At 41.9% G+C, this 18670-nt stretch overlaps 1 long non-coding RNA gene across 4 annotated transcripts; it reads right to left on the reverse strand.

Moving 5' to 3' along the window:
* Positions 1 to 1090: 1090 nt before the first annotated feature.
* im:7147486 (uncharacterized) lies at positions 1091 to 15256 on the reverse strand. 4 transcript variants are annotated; one of them, XR_011474885.1, is made up of 5 exons: positions 15061 to 15256; positions 10753 to 10911; positions 9463 to 10319; positions 9176 to 9345; positions 1091 to 6131 (listed from the first exon to the last, which is right to left on the reverse strand). It is a non-coding gene; the product is annotated as an uncharacterized im:7147486 (long non-coding RNA). The 4 variants fall into 4 exon arrangements; XR_011474888.1 differs by lacking the exon at positions 10753 to 10911; XR_011474887.1 differs by lacking the exon at positions 9463 to 10319 and having other exon boundaries at positions 15061 to 15254.
* Between the last annotated feature and the right edge of the window lie 3414 nt (positions 15257 to 18670).

The following is an 18670-nucleotide window of genomic DNA, read 5'->3' on the forward strand; positions in this document are numbered from 1 at the left end:
CGGTTGACAGCAACACACCTAATTGAATATTCAAAATTATATTAAAATGGCGAGTTCTATCCACCAATCCAAAGAATACGCGGGAGCTTGACAGGCCGCTGTTCCACTGTGGACAAAGAATGTCATTGTCAGGGCGGAGACAAGCATCGTGTCATTATATCCAGTATCTCTGGTTGAGTCTGGTAATGAATGAAGGGAAGAGGGGAGCTAGCCTAGTACAAACCTAGTTTACATTCTGTTTCGCAACAAAGAATGTAAATTCGCGAGATCAGGATGGTTTGTACGACGCTAGGAAGGCGGCAAATATGGGAAAAATGCTCAATTATCAACATTTATTATCACACATGCATTCCTAAAAACTACTTTTTATGCCTTAATGGCTAACCAGTCAGTCCCCCCTGTGCAACATTTACATTTCACCAAATAGTACAAGCCTTTTAAATAAGATTCTGTAGCCTTTACCTCCTACTTAATTGGTGGGATAGACAAAAAAAAACGGACATTAGCCCCCTAGCGTCGATTGACGCACCGTTGCATAATCTAAATTACATTAAAAAAATCCCCATCAAGTCATTTTAAACACGTTTTTTTGTTGTTGTTGCATTGGATGCATCTCAATCCACCGCATCCCCCAGTGTCATATTTCCGCATCTGAGACAACCCATAAACCGGTCTTCTCACAAAAACTTCTGTAGTCTGAACGGTTTGACCTAAAAAACTATTATGATCACTCTTTGGAAAGGGGATACTCTCACAAACACCACAAGTGTCGAGACTCGTCTGAAGTTGGTAAGGTCGACGTGCACKGTTTGTTTGGTAGCGTTCTAACCGTTTGGGCAACAAACTAATAGGACCCCACATGAAAAACATTTTTTGCTTAAGTTTTCATGTACGAAATACATTTAACATTCAATAGGTTTTCATTGCATTCTTAACTTGTGTGGCATATTTTCTTTTGTCGACATTTGGTCATTTTACCAAGACATTAGCTGTTTCCATCAGGCCTGTCTTGAGTAAATTACTGCATCAGGTAATTCATACACATAAAATGGTTGGAAACCTGGTTAGTAGTAACAACAATCAACTCATCTTTCATCTATGAATGGGGCTTTATTAAAACAAGGAGCAACACACACTACATGCTATTTCCTATACATTTCTGTTTTGATGGAAGTGCTCAAATATATATACACACACACAAAAGTATGTGGACATCCCTTCAAATTAGTGGATTCTGCTATTTCAGCCATACCGTTGCTGACAGGAGTATACAATTGAGCATACAGCCATGCAATCTCCATAGAGTAGACAAACATTGGCAGTAGAATGGCCTTACAGAAGAGCYCAGTGACTTTCAACGTAGCACCGTCATAGGATGCCACATTTCCAACAAGTCAGTTCGTAAAATGTCTGRCGTTAGAGCTGCCCTGGTCGACTGTAAGTGCTTTTATTGTGAAGTGGAAACATCTAACTCACAGAACGGAACCGGAGTGCTGAAGCGCGGAGGGGAGAAAAAAAAGAAGCCTGTCCTTAGTTGCAACACTCACTACCGAGCTTCCAGAGGCAGTTTGGAACATCAACACAATAACTGTTAGTCGGGAGCTTCATGAAATGGGCTTCCATGGCCGAGCAGCCGGACACAAGCCTAAGATCACCATGCGCAATGCCGAGCATCGGCTGGAGTGGTGTAAAGCTCACCGTCATTGGAGCAGTGGAAACGCATTCTCTGGTGTGATGAATCACGCTTCACCATCTAGCAGTCCGACAGACGAATCTTGGTTTGGTGGATGCCAGGAGAAAGCTACCTACCCCAATGCATAGTGCCAACTGTAAAGTTTGGTGGAGGAAGAATAATGGTCTGAGGCTGTTTTTCATGTTTCGGGCTATGCCCCTTAGTTCCAAAGAAGGGAAATCAACGCTACAGCACACAATGACATTCTAGACGATTCTGTGCTTCCAACTTTGTGGCAACAGTTTGGGAAGGCCCTTGCCCGTTTCAGTATGACAATGCTCCCGTGCACAAAGCGGGGTCCATACAGAAATGGTTTGTCGACATCGGTGTGGAAGAACTTGACTGGACTGCACAGAGCCCTGACCTCAACCCCATTGAACACCTTTGGGATAAATGGGAACGCCGACTGCGAGCCAGGCCTAATCGCCCAACATCAGTGCCCGACCTCACTACTGCTCGTGGCTGAATGGAAGCAAGTCCCCTCAGCAATGTTCCAACATCTACACGAAAGCCTTCCCAGAAGGGTGGATTCTGTTATAGCAGCAAAGGGGGGGGAACAACTCCATATTAATGCCCATGATTTGGGAATGAGGAGTTCGACGACCAGGTGTGCACATACTTTGTAGTGTATATTCACTTAATTGTTTTATCCACAATGCACTGATAGCTACCACACTAAGATATAACCATCAACGTTTTTGCACAACCTAAAATAGCAGTTGAACAATAAGTGGTACATTTTAATAATGGCTGAAGAGTTAAAGGGATACTTCAGGATTTTGGCAATAAAGCCCTTAAAATCTACTTCCCAGAGTCAGATGAACTTGTCGATACCATTTTTATGTCTCTGCGTGCTGTTTGAAGGAAGTTGCTAACTAGCATTAGCACAATGACAAAGTCTACGGTAACTACCTCGAACTTCCTTCATAGCGGGGAAGTAGATAAAGGACTTCATTGCCAAAATCCCAAAGTATCCCTTTAAGAACAAGCTAAGAACATCATTGCATTTTACAGCACAATACAACAGTTTACAACTATGACCATGAAAATAGGTTCAAGTGAGCAAGAAAAGTCTACTGATAGACAGTGAAAATAGAATCAAAGTAGAATAGTACAATAATGATTATATATGGTTACACAAGACAAWWWWWKRCRCWKAWKWKWAWKASKMKTRMRYKAAAKARWTTMRMKWAAWKWRWMTMRWRATATGTTCTGTTGGATTATGATGTTCAGAGTATTCATTCTRATTGTGTAACCTGCGCTGTGTCTCCAGACAAAATGCAATGGACCTTTCTGCGGTGGTCTTTCAGTGACCGTAGGCTGGGATAGAGGCGCTGGCAGATGAGGCAGCGAAACGAGTTGGTCTGGTCYTGTGTTTGCAGGTGTTTCTGGAGTCCCTCCACAGTGCCAAACCAGCGCACGCACACAGGGCAACGCATGGGCTTGAAGGCAGGCTTGCACATTCCATTTAGRTGGTGAAACTTGAGGCTGAGGCCATTSGGGAAGTCCATGCTGCAGCGGGAACAGTGGTTTGCCTTCGCTGAAACAGCTCCTRTGTCACCTTTACACCGATTCCAGGAGAGGTGCTTTAGCAGCGCGCCGCGACTGCAAAAGGTGTTGCTGCATCGTATGCACACACAGCGCGGCTGTGGCTTCCTAGGCTTCCGCAGAGGTTGTTGATTTGGCTGAGGGCGCTGTYCTGGCAGAGWGTGTTGCGGAGGCGTATGTRGCTGCTTTGGCAGAGGCTGCCGACGTTGACGCGGCTGCTGTGGAAACCTCAGCAGTAGAGGTGGAGAGCGCTGCTGTTGCATTCCCCCATACATCTGYTGCRGAGGCTGCATGTGCACTTGTAGGTGGACTTCATAGTCTGCCCAGGAACTCAGTGTCTCACCGCATGTGGGGCAGGTATAGGACTCCTGTGCATGCTTTTGCAAATGCTCTAGGAGGAGCCGTGGGGAAGTGAAGCCTGCCCCACACTCACACGTCACTCTCCTGGGYAGAACATTGGGCAATGACATAATACCCCAATTTGCCCCATTATCCTCCAGATTTTTACTACTTTGTGCCACGYGACGTTGRGMTGCCTGGGCTGCTGATAWGCCCTGTTGTAYAAGTCCATTATCATTCTTGGACACGGTTCTACTTAACTGGCACTTCTTCCTATGAATCAGCATGTTATCTTTGCGGTTAAAGCTCCTCCCYCAGACATAGCAATCGAATTGGAATTGACCCTTGTTGACTTTCTGTGCTACCGCCCGGAAYGTAGATTGTGGCAYAAATGACCTATTTCCACACAGRCTTTGATGRTTTTTTAATGTGCACCCTCGACTGTACGTTTTCTGACATCTATAGCAGGGAAAACGTCTAGCACCATCTTTTATGAAATAAGGCACGCCATCCTTTGTGGACTTGACATGACCCTGAGAAATAGGTTCTTGTAGCATTAAATCATCGTCGTCTTCGGCATCTACTGCCTCAATCAGCACATCAATCTCAGAATCATCTAAAGGCATTGTCCATTCTCCATCTCTCCCTTCTTGTTTAAAACTTATTGCTGCGTTGTCTCCTTCACCATCTCCTTGCTGTAGTGTTGCAGATCCTGAATCAATTTCTTCTGGTGTTACATGCTTGGAAACTTTGGGATAGAAGGATGAGAAGCTTTTAGGTGAACCAGACGTGAGCAAATCAGGAAACTGTGGATGTGGCCTTGATTCTGCAGAAATCACCTCCTGCTTTATCTGACGAGTYCTGTCAGTGCCCACACTGATGTTTTTGGAGATTAGAGGCCTCTGGTTGATGTCAGTGACAGGCTCCCTTGCTTGAATGTTTTCCCCAAATGCAGTATTTTTGTACAGGGCAGAGTTGGAGGCATGCTGAGGAGGATGGGGTGGCCCCTGACACTTGTGCACATTGAGATTATACCTACGGGCATAGCTGTGCTTGCACACTTGACATAAGTAAGGCGTCCTAGCTTTAACACTTTGGAAGATTCTTTGTGGTTGTTGCTTCTTTTGCTTCTGGAATGATGCAGTCTTTTTGATAGAGTGGCATTTACTCCCCACTGAGGTAAGGTGGTGTGGAGCCAGGGGACAGATGTGGTTGTCTGGAAGGGGTGGTTTTCCAATCATCAGTTGTTTACAGTGACGACAACACTTCACTATCTCCTTCCTGTGTAAGGCATGATGTACTGTCAAGCTGTCCAAGTCCTGAAAAACACTTCGGCAGCGGCCACATTGATATCTCCCCTGTGTGGCCCTYTTTCTAGAATCAATAAGCTTTTGGCGGGTCTCAAGAACTACTACAGGGCAGAAGGTCTGAGTCAAAGATATGATACCACTACTGCCAGATGGACGGGCTATTGTCTTTGCACCAGACTTTGTAAGCAGGTGTCTTAACTGGCCAATAGAGGGCCCTGGTGTGGATGCTGCTGTTTGTTTGGATTGTGACATCACCTCCACTGGTATAAGCTCTCTTTTGGGMARCACKAGTCTCTTGTGTCTTAATGGGTAGTGTTGAGCAGGTTGATAACGTTTCATGTAMGCATTTGCTATCATCTTCATTATTGTCTCATTCTTAGGTGCGRCGGCATCTTCTGAAGATGCYCCGCTTGTAACYGGACAGTCTGCATCCTCAGGAGTCTCATCCTGGACGGATTGTGGCGAGGGTTCCTGTGCAGTAGAGATGTTCTCAGGTTGGTCAAGCCCATCAGGCTGTAATTCRTGCTCACTTGCGCCTGGAGGGAGGTTGTTCAGCTCTMGAGGTCTGGTTAGGGCAATAAACCCKTTATTTGTATAGACTTCAGGAACYGTGGATGTGCTATTAAGCTGTGGGAGAATTGAACTAGGAATGACAGGAMATAGGGGTGAGGGATGYGAGGGGGGACTGAGGCCCAAAATGGTTTGGCTAAGGGTTGGCTGAGGGGAGACTGGTTGGACAGGTTCAACCAGACTGCATTCGTCTTGGCTCAAATATTTAGCATCAGTCATCTGGGTCTGCTGCTGGGGGGTTGAGACATGAGATCTTTTATGCTCCAGCATTTCATTAAAGTTCTGAAACTCATCCCCACAATCACAGATAAAAAGAGAGGGAGCTGGYGTCTCAGGWAGTGCTTTGCAGCAGTGCTGGTCTTGGAGCTCCTTGTTTGAAAACACTTCACCACAGTGAGTGCAGAGAGGCTGCTTCTCAGATTGTGGTGGTTGCTTGTCATATTGAACTGCATGAGAAGCTTGGTGCACCAACAAAGATGCCAATCCAGTAAAGGTGGCTGAACAAGCCACACAGCGATACATTTTAGGGGATGAGGTACTTCCCTGAAGGCCAAGCATTGTGGTACAAGACAGTCACAGTACAAAGGGGGGCTCAGGTGTCCTCAACTGGCTGATCTTGGGTTGTCAGTTTCCTGAAAAATAAAGAAAACACAGTTGTCAGGAATATATGATAAAAGTATCCCCTCAAACAATGTAACATTTGTGAATCTCCAAACAAAATAAAGTTTACAGATACAGTATATATACTTCATTTCTGAAACTATTTACCAAATGACCTAGCRTACATTCTAATTTGTAATTCCATATGCTCAGGCACCTCCACAATCTCAGCAATGATGATATAATATACTGTAGGTTCACACCATAACACTTCAGCTACACTGATGTCGTGAGGTTCCCAGGATACCTTCTGTTCAGTAAATCAGGTAATACATGAGGTGAAAATGAGACTGTAGTACAACTTTAATTTCAAGTTATTAATAAATGTGATTCGTGTATAAATACTTGATCAGTGGCATAGGACGCACCCCTGCGAGGCTCCCCTGCAAAAATGTTTAGAATTACAGGAAACTAGCTTTAAAAACMACAAAATTCTCTGCCAAGGCAAAATGTGTAGAAAAGCATGAGAAGCTAAAACAAATTCTCTGCCCCATGGAAAAAGTGTAGGATTGTGCTCTTCTTGGATGACGGTAGTGGGCCGGTGTAGTGTGGGTGAGCGGTTTGCTGATGTCAGCGTTGTGAACAGTGCCTCATGGTAGCAGTGGGGTTATGATATGGGCAGGCATAGGCTACGGCCAACGAACACAATTGCATTTTATTGATAGTATTTTGAATGCAGAGATACCATTATGAGCAGTGGTGTAAAGTACTTTAAAGTACTCCATAAGTAGTTTTTGGGGGTATCTGTACTTCACTTATGTTTGATAACTTTTACATCACTACATTCCTAAACATTTTTTTTTTAAACTTTTCACTCCATACATGTTCCGTGACACCTAAAGGTACTCGTTACATTTTTTATGCTTAGCAGGACAGAAAAGGGTCCAATTTACACATCTATCAAGATAACATCCCTGGTCATCCCTACTGCCTTGGATCTGGCGGACTCACTTGCTTTGTTTATAAATGATATCCGAGTGTTGGAGTGTGCCCCTGGCTATCCGTAAAAAAAAACAAGACAATTGTGCCATCTGGTTTGCTTAATGAGGAATTTGAAATTATTTATACTATTWCTTTTGATACTTTAGTAAATTTTAGCAATTCAATTTACTTTTGATACTCAAGTATATTTAAAACCAAATACTTTAAAACTTTTACTAAAGTAGGATTTTATTGGGTGACTAACTTGAGTCATTTGCTATTGAAGTATCTTTACTTTCACACAAGTATGACAATTGGGTACTTTTTCCACCACTGGTTACGAAATCCTGAGGCCCATTGTCGTGCCATTCATCTAACGCCATCATTCTGCATGATAAAGCACGGCCCCATGACGCAAAGATCAATACACAATTCTGGAAAGCTGAAAAGGTCCCAGTTCTTCCATGGCCTACATACTGATTGGGTTGCAAAGGGTAGGAAACTTCCCGGTAGACTTGCGGAATAATTCCGGAAATTTTCCATGGGAAGTTAAGCCTGGGAATTTTGCTTAAATTCATCAAAAAATTGTTAATAACAGTGAACCTTTTTGTGGGATACACATAAGGCAATTCTAGGTCTTGTGGCATATTTTGGTTAAACTATCCCCAATTCAATGGAATTGCAACCCTCTGCATGCACAGTGCATTCTTCCATCACATGTACAGCTGATTCTCAAGATCTTGCAGCTAATGAGATGCTATTGAGCCCACACTACTATACTTTCTGAGCCAAGGACAAATCAAGTTTATTTTATATAGCCCTTCGTACATCAGCTAATATCTCGAAGTGCTGTACAGACACCCAGCCTAAAACCCCAAACAGCAAGCAATGCAGGTGTAGAAGCACGGTGGCTAGGAAAAACTCCCTAGAAAGGCCAAAACCTAGGAAGAAACCTAGAGAGGAACCAGGCTATGAGGGGTGGCCAGTCCTCTTCTGGCTGTGCRGGGTGGAGATTATAACAGAACTATGCCAAGATGTTCAAAATGTTCATAAGTGACAAGCATGGTCAAATAATAATCATGAATAATTTTCAGTTGGCTTTTCATAGCCGATCATCAAGAGTTGAAAATAGCAGGTCCGGGACATGCTTTCTGGTAAGTTTTGATTACAATACCAGGTGGGGTGAAAATATTTTATATGACATTAAAAAAATCATGTAAACTAATAAATAGTAGCCTACAGCAAAGTGTGTTTAAATCATTTCTAACTTGTTAACAATTTCTGCTAGTTAGTTTTTGCTACCATGTGGGGTTTAGCTTGCTTGAGCCTGCTAACTGAGTGTTAATTCACCTGTTTCCATACATGTTTCATTTTAAAACATGTATCTTACAAAGGAGTTGTTTAATCTAACAGCTAAACTATTTATCTATACATGAATTTTTTTAAATTTTATTTATAGGAAAATGTCTTGGGCACAATCTAATGTGTGGAGACATTTCACTGCAGCTAATGTAGAAGGAAAAGCTGTGTACATTTGCAAATACTGTGCCAAATCATATGTGAAGAATGCAACAAAGACGCAGAATCATCTGGCCAAGTGCATAAAGTTCCCTCAGAGCTCTGACAAAAGTCCCTCTACTTCTATTCGGGGTGAAAATMATGAGACACCTTATCGATAGCAACAGCTTATGGTCCTCCTGGAATCAGAAGTTTTTTTTGACTCAATGGAGGAACGCAGTCAAAGAAATGCTGATMAATGTCTTGCTCGAGCTGCGTATGCAACTGGTTCACCTCTGATGCTCACAGGTAATGTGTATTGGAAGAGATTTCTGAATGTTTTTCGCCCAGAATACACCCCTCCAACCAGACATGCTTTATCTACTCATTTGCTGGATGCCAAGTTCAAGTGAAGATCACAGACAAAGCAGACAGTATTGCAATCATCTCTGATGGGTGGTCAAATGTTTATGGGCAAGGAATAATTAACTACATCATCTCCACCCCTCAACCAGTATTCTACAACAGCACAGACACAAGGGACAACAGACACACCAGTCTCTACATTGCAGATGAGRTGWAGGCWGTCATCAATMACCTTGGACCACAGAAGGTATTTGCACTGGTGACAGACAATGCTGCAAACATGAAGGCTGCTTGGACTAAAGTGGAGGAGTCCTACCCTCACATCACACCCATTGGCTGTGCTGCTCCTGCATTGAATCTGCTCCTCAAGGGTATCACGGCACTGAAAACAATGGATGCACTCTACAAGAGAGACAATGAAATGGTTAGGTATGTGAAGGGTCAAGTTATTGCATCAATCTACCTCACGAAGCAAAGTGAGAAAAATAAGAGCACCACATTGAAGCTGCCCAGCAACACCTGTTGGGGTGGTGTTGTCATCATGTTTGACAGTCTCCTGGAGGGGAGGGAGTCTCTCCAAGAAATGACCATATCAGTCTGCCGATATGGACAGCCCCATCAAAAGGATCCTCTTGGATTATGCATTTGGGAGAGTGGTAAGCAGCCTGAAACCTATAGCAGTAGCCATTGCACGGATTGAGGGAAACAATGCCATCCTGTCTGATGTTCAGACTCTGCTTGCAGATGTAAGAGAAGATATCGTACTACCCTGCCCACTTCACTGTTGCTCCAAGCAGAGGAACTGCAGTTCTGAAATACATCAAAAAGCGTGAAAACTTCTGCCTGAAGCCCATACACGCTGTAGTACACTTGTTGGACCCCAAGTATGCTGGCAAGAGCATCCTGTCTGGTGCAGAGATCAACAAGGCCTATGGTGTCATCATTACTGTGTCTCGCCACCTTGGCCTGGAATAGGGCAAGGTTCTTGGCAGTCTGGCACAGGACACTTCTAAGCAAGGGCTTTGGGATGGAGATCCAATATGGCAGTCATGCCAACATATCTCATCAGCCACCTGGTGGAAGGGACTTTGTGGATCTGAGGCACTTTCCCCTGTTCCCTCGATCATGCTCCAAATCCCACCAACATCAGCCGCCTCAGAGCGCAACTGGTCTTGTTTGGAAACAGACACAAAAGCAGGCAACAGTCTGACCAATACAAGGGTTGAAAAATTGGTGGCCATCCGGGCAAATTTGAGGCTTTTGGGCCTGACAACGAGTCATCCTCTACAAGGTTGGAAAGTGACAGTGAAGATGAGGCCTGAGTCTGATGTTCAAGAGGTGGACATTGAGGAGATCCAGGGAGAAGACATGGAAGCCTGAGAGGAAGACAACCAAAGCTTTAGTTTCTAGACTATCATTTTACAGATATATGTTGAAAACATTTTTGGGAGATGCGATGGATCAGTGGGGATCATTCAATATTCCCTTTCTTTTGTTGTTCAGTGAAATCATCCCATGTGATTAGTCAACTAATTTTATTAAAGTTCAATTCGTCACTAAATTGTTTTTTWAAATTTCTATTTGAAGGATTTAATCATTTGCAATTATGTCTACCTATGATAAGGTAAAAGGTTAACATTTCTGTCTCCATATGCTATGGTAAATATATCCAATGCAAAAAACATCTACATTTAAATAGCATTCATATTAATTTGCATACTTCCGTTTATTCCCATATATTCCGGTTAATTCCAACAGAAAGTTTCCACCTCTGAATATACCCCAAAATGTGCAACCCTACATACTGACCAGACATGTCACCCATTGAGCATGTTTGGGATGCTCTGGACCGACAGCATGTTCCAGTTGCCACCAAAATCCAGCATTTCGCACAGCCATTGAAGAGGAGAGGGACAGCATTCCACAATCAACAGCCTGATCAACTCCATGCCAAGGAGATGTGTCTCGCTGCATAAGGCAAATGGTCACACCAGATACTGACTTTTTTTTTTTTGAAAGGTGTCTGTGAGTAACCGATGCATATCTATATACCCAGTCATGTGAAATCCATAGATTTGGGCGGTAGGGCCTAATGAATTTATTTACATTGACTGATCCTGATATGAACGGCGACTCAGTAAAATATTTTTAATTGTTGCATGTTGCATTTATATTTTTGTTCAGTGTACACCTAACTCTTCTTACAGTTCCACTGGATGACGTAAATAAATGTAGTTTTTTTAAACTATCGTGACTCGTGTCATGTGATATAGGTGGCTTATTGATAACGGTTTCCTATATACTATTGGCTGCCTAGTGATTGCAACTCTCCAATGTGAATAGTTGGCAATGATGTTAAGTTAAGTGTTACTGAAAAATCTTAAGTGAAATGCACTAATTGCGCGTGATACACATCATTACTCTACTGTAATCTATCAATCCATTCCAAATCTTTATACTATACATGACGACCCAAAGGGCGGCATATGTTGACCTTGCCTAGGGCGGCAGCAGAACTGCTAGAACTAGGGTTGACGAACACAATTTGCCTCTAATTTATTTGCATTAGCGGCGAACCTTGGCCTGCTTAAAGTCAACAGCTGCTGTTGCGAAGTCAAAACTGTCCAACTCTTTGGAGCAGCTTGCGATGCTCATCAGCCTCATTACTTTGTCTTCAAGAAGGCGCGATCTTGAGGTAGTCTTTGTTCATATCCTTTGCTAGTTAGTGAGTTAWTKGCCCAGTTATAGATAATTTGCAGTCAGCAAAAGAGGATTGACTTCTTCCTACAAGAGCACAACACGTGTGCATGTCTAGCCATCTTAGAAAAGTGAGTTTGGTAAAGAGCTTTTTTTTTTTTTTTAAAGGGGCAGTGTCGTATTTTCAGACAGGCTTGAATAAGCTAAGTATCCAATAGGCAGAGTGTAGCATGTCTGATTCGCATAAAAAATGTTATGGGAATAATGATGCATTTTATTTTGTAAAGTGGTTTCTTACGTCAAACAACATTTTCAGTCACCTCTGTCTGATGGACAAGTGGATAAACAGGTTAATGTCACGCCCTGCATGTTTTTCCCCCACAAAGGTCTCATGGAATGTAGGCCTACATTGAACACCACACATTGGCTGCTACTTTTGGCTGAATGATAGAACAGCTATTTCCATCTAAAATGTTATGGGATGCATTTTCTCCATTATTTTTGATGGTAGGCTACATTATCAAATAGCCACAGTAGCCTACCTGAAAACGTAACTTTAATTTAAAGGGGGTACAGCCTCAGTGTTCACAGTAAACACGCTCCGGACGTTGCACATTATTTTCACAACATTCAAGTTTGCGCTCTGCAGAGCTGAAATTTGTTCAGTGACAAAAAACATTTGAGGTAACATTGCTTATGGGGACCTTGCGTTTTTTGCGTGAGTAATAGAAACACAAACCCGACACCATTTGCCAAGCAGCTTGAGGATATATTAGCCTATAAAGTATATTTGCCTTTGAAGTTTGAGCACATCGACTGGTATTTACATCAATTAATAAAAAGCATTATTAATGTTGTAAATGACTATTGTAGCTGGAAACAGCAGATTTTTAATGGAATATCTACATAGGCCCATTATCAGCAACCATCACTCCTGTGTTCCAATGGCACGTTGTGTTAGCTAATCCAAGTTTATCATTGTAAAAGGCTAATTGATCATTAGAAAACCCTTTTGCAATTATGTTAGCACAGCTGAAAACTGTGGTGCTGATTAAAGCAGCAATAAAACTGGCCTTCTTTAGACTAGTTGATTATCTGGAGCATCAGCATTTGTGGGTTTGATTACAGGCTCAAAATGGCCAGAAACAAAGAACTTTCCTCTGAAACTCAGTCTACTCTTGTTCTGAGAAATTATGGCTATTCCATGTGAGAAATTGCCAAGAAACTGAAGATCTTGTACAACACTGTACAACTCCCTTCACAGAAAAGCACAAACTGGCGCTAACCAGATTAGAAAGCGTGGGAGGCCCCGGTGCACAACTGAGCAAGAGGACAAGTACATTAGTGTCTAGTTTGAGAAACAGACACCTCAAAAGTCCTCAACGGGCAGCTTCATTAAATAGTACCCACAAAACACCAGTCTCAACGTCAACAGTGAAGAGGCGACTCAGGGATGGAAACCATGTTTGACCCCGTTCCATTGATTCCATTCCAGCCAATACAATGGGCCTGTTCTGCCATAGCTCCTCCCACCAGCCAACACTGGTGGAAACGAATCTAACCCGCTGGCTCCTGAAACCCGTCCCCATTTGCTCCCGAGTCTTGCTAACTGGCGTTGCAAATTAGCACTTCGCTAGCTAACTGCGCTGTTTTAGAAGAAAACAGATTATATGAATAAACACCATAGCTAGCCCTCATTGTTGGGGCGTGGATTTGTATTTACATTTTATGTTAACATTCATTGAAATTGGTGGTTACTATTGGTTTCAGATCCAAGGCAAGAAATTGTCTGCCGTGTTTTCGGTTTTGGTAAGGGCTCAGAGTGATGCCACGCACTGTCGATACTCGTGAATATTCATGAAATTGCCTCGCGCATCTGCAAATTTTGTTTTATCGCCTCCAACGTGCTAGGTGGATATCAGGTGTTAAGGGGCTACACGGAACCCGAACCGGCTGCGCACATGCGCTATCGTGCATATATTTATTTTGTCCCCCTACACGATCACGACGTTTAAAAAATCAAAACAAATTCTGAACCAATGACATTAATTTGGGGACAGGTCGAAAAGCATTAAACATGTATGGCAATTTAGCTAGTTAGCTTGCTAGCTAATTTGTCCTGGGATATAAACATTGAGTTGTTATTTTACCTGATAAGCACAAGGTTCTCTACTCAATTAATCCACACATAAAACAGCCAACCGAATTTTTRCTCGTCATCTCTCCTCCTTCCAGGCTTTTTCATCTTTGAACTTATATGGTGATCACATCCAAACTTTCATAGTATTACCACAACCGGCAAAACAGTTAGTCTTTCAATCACCCACGTGGGTATAACCAATGAGGAGAAGGCACGTGGGTACCTGCTTCTATAAACCAATGAGGAGATGGGAGGCAGGACTTTCAGCGCAATCTGCTTCAGAAATATTAATGAGTTCTATTTTAGGCCTGGGCATCTTATAGACGCTCGTTGGTGCGCGAGCAGTGTGGGTGCAATAATTGAATAACATGGATTTCTAAATTTATTTTGTGACGCTAGCGCACGCGACGTGTCCGGTCTGGTCAGCATGTTAGGCAGTATATGCTACATGGAGCGATGGTGTAGGGCTAAAGCATTATTTTAGGATATTTATACAGTCAAGAAAAACGCTGGGCCCCGATAAAGAAATAAACCACATGCATCTGATTTACTGCACATCAACACGTGTTCCTTGCATWACACAATCTTGTAAAATGTATCGACTTCCCTAAAATTATTAACTTTGCACCTGACAAGAGCGCGCTAAAATAAAAAGCATGCATGATTGCAATGCCATTTGTTGTTGTAGCAAAACAGCACTTCACGCCATATTGGTGGGGTATCTATAGCTTTATAATAATCCATGACATGTCTAATGAAAGTTTGCTAATTAGATAAGCACATGTAGTACCTAACAATCAAACTAAGCTTTTAGTCGCTCAATTCGACGATGGCAGACGTAACGTTAGCCAGCTAATGTTAGCCACACAATCAACCATTGCATTAGCTAACTAGTTCCAAAAATGAGCGTCAAACTACTGCTTTTAAACTACAGCTAGCTAACAAAAACGTCTGTATGTGCCGTGTGTAGTTGACAACAAAATTACGTAGCAAAAAAATAAACATGCATTGATGATGTCCAAGAAAGCGTTAGTGAACAAAAGCCAGCTAGCTTGCCAACTAGCTAGCCTTGCTAACAACACACTAGAATGTGATTAGTTAATGTTACCCCGAGATCTTTCAATACAATTATTCCAGATAATTGTGAAAGTTTAGCTTATGCATAACATGTCAAATGAACATATTGGGAAAATAGTAACGTTAGAAAGCACAATTTAGGTATGTCATTCTGAAATGTCATCGTCGTTCAATGACAACGATAATATATTTGGTAAACTTACCATCAGTAATTTTGTTTATTACAGTATTTTGTGTCATCCAGGGCTACTTTCGTTCAATACCGATTCATTTGAATATTTTAGACGTATTATTTGTAGCCACGATGCTGTTCGGATCGTGCATTCGGTTGATGTGTGCTGCTGCACAGCTGTAGCAAAGGGGAGTGCGTTCCAGGTGGTCTCCATTACCAGTCGCGCGCACATGTTAGTTGTCGTCTTTGTGGATCATGGACTTGTCAAATCTGATCTGCGCAGCGTGGCTAAATTAACAACGGACTGGAACGTAACCAGTCGCTCTGGGGGAGTTTTTTCCCAAAATCCTCCCAACGAACTGGGCAGCAGACTGCTGTAATCTTAGAACATTCTGCCAACTATAGACTCGGAGTCAGAGGGATAAACCCAAACTCATAATGGGATACTGATGATAACTGTAAATAATTATTCAGACCAAAAACGTTGTTTAATGTACGTTTCTATATTATAACTTTGTTCTATAGCCTACTTTTTGTACTTCAATTTGATGGCGACTCAAATCAATAATGCACCGAGAAATGTAATCCCGGCACATTATACCGTTGAAACTGGTGCGCTTTATATTTATTATTGAGGTGTGTTTTAACTGCCATTTAAAATAGACAAGATATGAAGGATATTGTTCTCTGCCCAATGTAGGCCTGAATGGTTATGGCTAAAGATTGCCAATGCAATGGAAGCTATATCCCACCTGTTAAGCAAATGGGGTCTTCTTTTCTGGTCTTTATTTTGTTATGATTTACTCTCCCGTCAGAATACATGTATACAATACAGGAATACAGTACCAGTCAAAAGTTTGGACACACCTACTCATTCAAGGGTTTTTCTTTATTTATTACTATTTTCTACATTGCAGAATAATAGTGAAGACATCAAAAGTATGAAATAACACATATGGAATCATGTAGTAACCAAAAATGTGTTAAACAAATCCAAATATATTTTATATTTGAGATTCTTCAAAGTAGCCATCCTATGCCTTGATGACAGCTTTGCACACTCTTGGCATTCTCTCACCCAGCTTCATGAGGTAGTCACCTGGAATGCATTTCAATTATCAGGTGTGCCTTGTTAAAAGTTAATTTGTGGAATTTCTTTCATTCTTAATGCATTTGAGCCAAACAGTTGTGTTGTGACAAGGTAGGATTGGTATACAGAAGATAGCCCTATTTGGTAAAATACCAAGTCCATGTTATGGCAAGAACAGCTCAAATAAGCAAAGAGAAACGACAGTCCATCATTACTTTAAGACATGAAGGTCAGTCAATCCGGAAAATGTCAAGTACTTTGAAAGTTTCTTCAAGTGCAGTCGCAAAAACCATCAAGCGCTATGATGAAACTGGCTCTCATGAGGACCACCATAGGAAAGGAAGACCCAGAGTTACCTTTGCTGCAGAGGATAAGTTCATTACAGTTAACTGCACTTCAGATTGCAGCCCAAATAAATGCTTCACAGAGTTCAAGTAACAGACACATCTCAACATCAACTGTTAAGAGGAGACTGCGTGAATCAGGCCTTCATGGTCGAATTGCTGCTTCTTGATATGCCACATCTGTCCAACGGATGGATTATCTTGGCAAAGGAAAAATGCTCACTAACAGGGATGTAAACTAATTTGTGCACAAAATGAAAATAACATTTCTGGGATCTTTTATTTCAGCTCATGAAACACGGGACCAACATTTTACATGTTGCTTTTATATTTTTTGTTCAGTGTAAGTTGCATGGACTCACTGTGTGCAATAGTGTTTAACATGAAAATGAAGGATGGATCAACAACATTGTTGGTACTCCACTACTCTAACCTTATTGAGGGAAAAGAAGGAAGCCTGTACAGAATAAAAATATTTGAAAACATGCATCCTGCTTGCAACACGGCACTAAAGTAATACTGAAAAAAATGTGGCAAAGCGAATACACTTTTTGTCCTGAATACAAAGTGTAATGTTTGGGATAAATCCAATGTAACACGAGTACCAATCTCCATATTTTCAAGCATAGTGGTGGCTGCATCATGTTATGGGTATGCTTGTAATTGTTAAGGACTGGGGAGTTTTCAGGATAAAAAATAAATAGAATAAAGCTAAGCACATGCAAAATCCTGGAGAAAAACCTAGTTTAATCTGCTTTCTACCAGACACTGGGAGATGAATTCCCCTTTCAGTCAGACAATAACCTAAAACACATGGCCAAATCTACACTGGAGTGGTTTACCACGAAGACAGTAAATGTCCCCGAGTGGCCTTGTTACAGGATTGACTTAAATCTACTTGAAAATCTATGGCAAGACCTGAAAATGGTTGTTGAGCAATGATAAACAACCAATTTGACAGAGCTTAAAGAATAGTGGGCAAACGTTGCACAATCCCGGCGTGGAAATCTCTTAGACGTACCCAGAAAAACTCTGTAGAAGCACCTTTGGCAGTGATTACTGCTAACTATTGACTTAGGGCTGTGAATACTTATGTAAATGAGATCTGTATTTAATTTTCAATAAATTGGCAAACATTTCAAAAAACATGTTCACTGTCATTATGGGTGAGAATTTATAAATTTAACCCATTTTGAATTCAGGCTGTAACAACAAAATGTGGAATAAGTCTAGGAGTATGAATACTTTTTGAAGGCACTATATCATTCATTTGTAAGTCCAAAAATGGATGTAGCAACTGTCGATTGCCCCTTTAACTGTTTGAATATGTCACAATCACTGATTAGACATGGATGGACACAAAATCTACAGTGTACAAAACATTAGGAACACCTGCTCTTTCCATGACAGACTGACCAGGTGAAAGCTATGATCCCTTATTGAGGTCACTTGTTAAATACACTTCCAATCAGTGTAGATGAACGAGAGGAGACAGGTTAAAGGACTTTTAAGCCCTGATACAATTGAGACATGGATTGTGTATGTGTGCCATTCAGAGGGTGAATGGGCAAGAAAATATTTAAGTGCCTTTGAACGGGGTACAGTACGTTTGAGTGTGTCAGGAACTGCAACTCGACTGGGTTTTTCCACTCAACAGTTTCCCATGTGTATCACTCGGGCTCCCGAGTGGCGCAGCGGTCTAAGGCACTGCATCTCAGTGCAAGAGGCGTCACTATAGTACCTGGTTTGAATCCAGGCTGTATCACATCTGGCTGTGATTGGGAGTCCCATAGGGCGGCGCACAATTGGCCCAGCGTCGTCCGGGTTTGGCCAGAGTAGCCCGTCATTGTAAATAAGAATTTGTTCTTAACTGACTTGCCTAGTTAAATTTMAAAACATTTTTTAAAATTGTCCACCACCCAAAAGGACATCCAGCTAACTTGACAACTATGGGAAGCATTGGCATAGGCCAGCATCCCTGTGGAACACTTTTGACACCTTGTAGTCCATGCCCTGACAAATTGAGGCTGTTCTGATGGCAAACGTAATATTAGGAAGGTGTTTTGTACACTCAGTTTATGTAGCATGGGCATGGCACAATTGATTTTACCTGTTCAAATTTCCAAAAGATGAATGTAGTGTAAAAGCATAAGCCAACTATCAAATTTGGAAAATCAAATTAAGTCAACAAAAAAGTATATATATAA

This window comes from Salvelinus sp. IW2-2015, linkage group LG35, assembly GCF_002910315.2.
Source record: "Salvelinus sp. IW2-2015 linkage group LG35, ASM291031v2, whole genome shotgun sequence".
Classification (NCBI taxonomy): Eukaryota; Metazoa; Chordata; class Actinopteri; order Salmoniformes; family Salmonidae; genus Salvelinus; species Salvelinus sp. IW2-2015.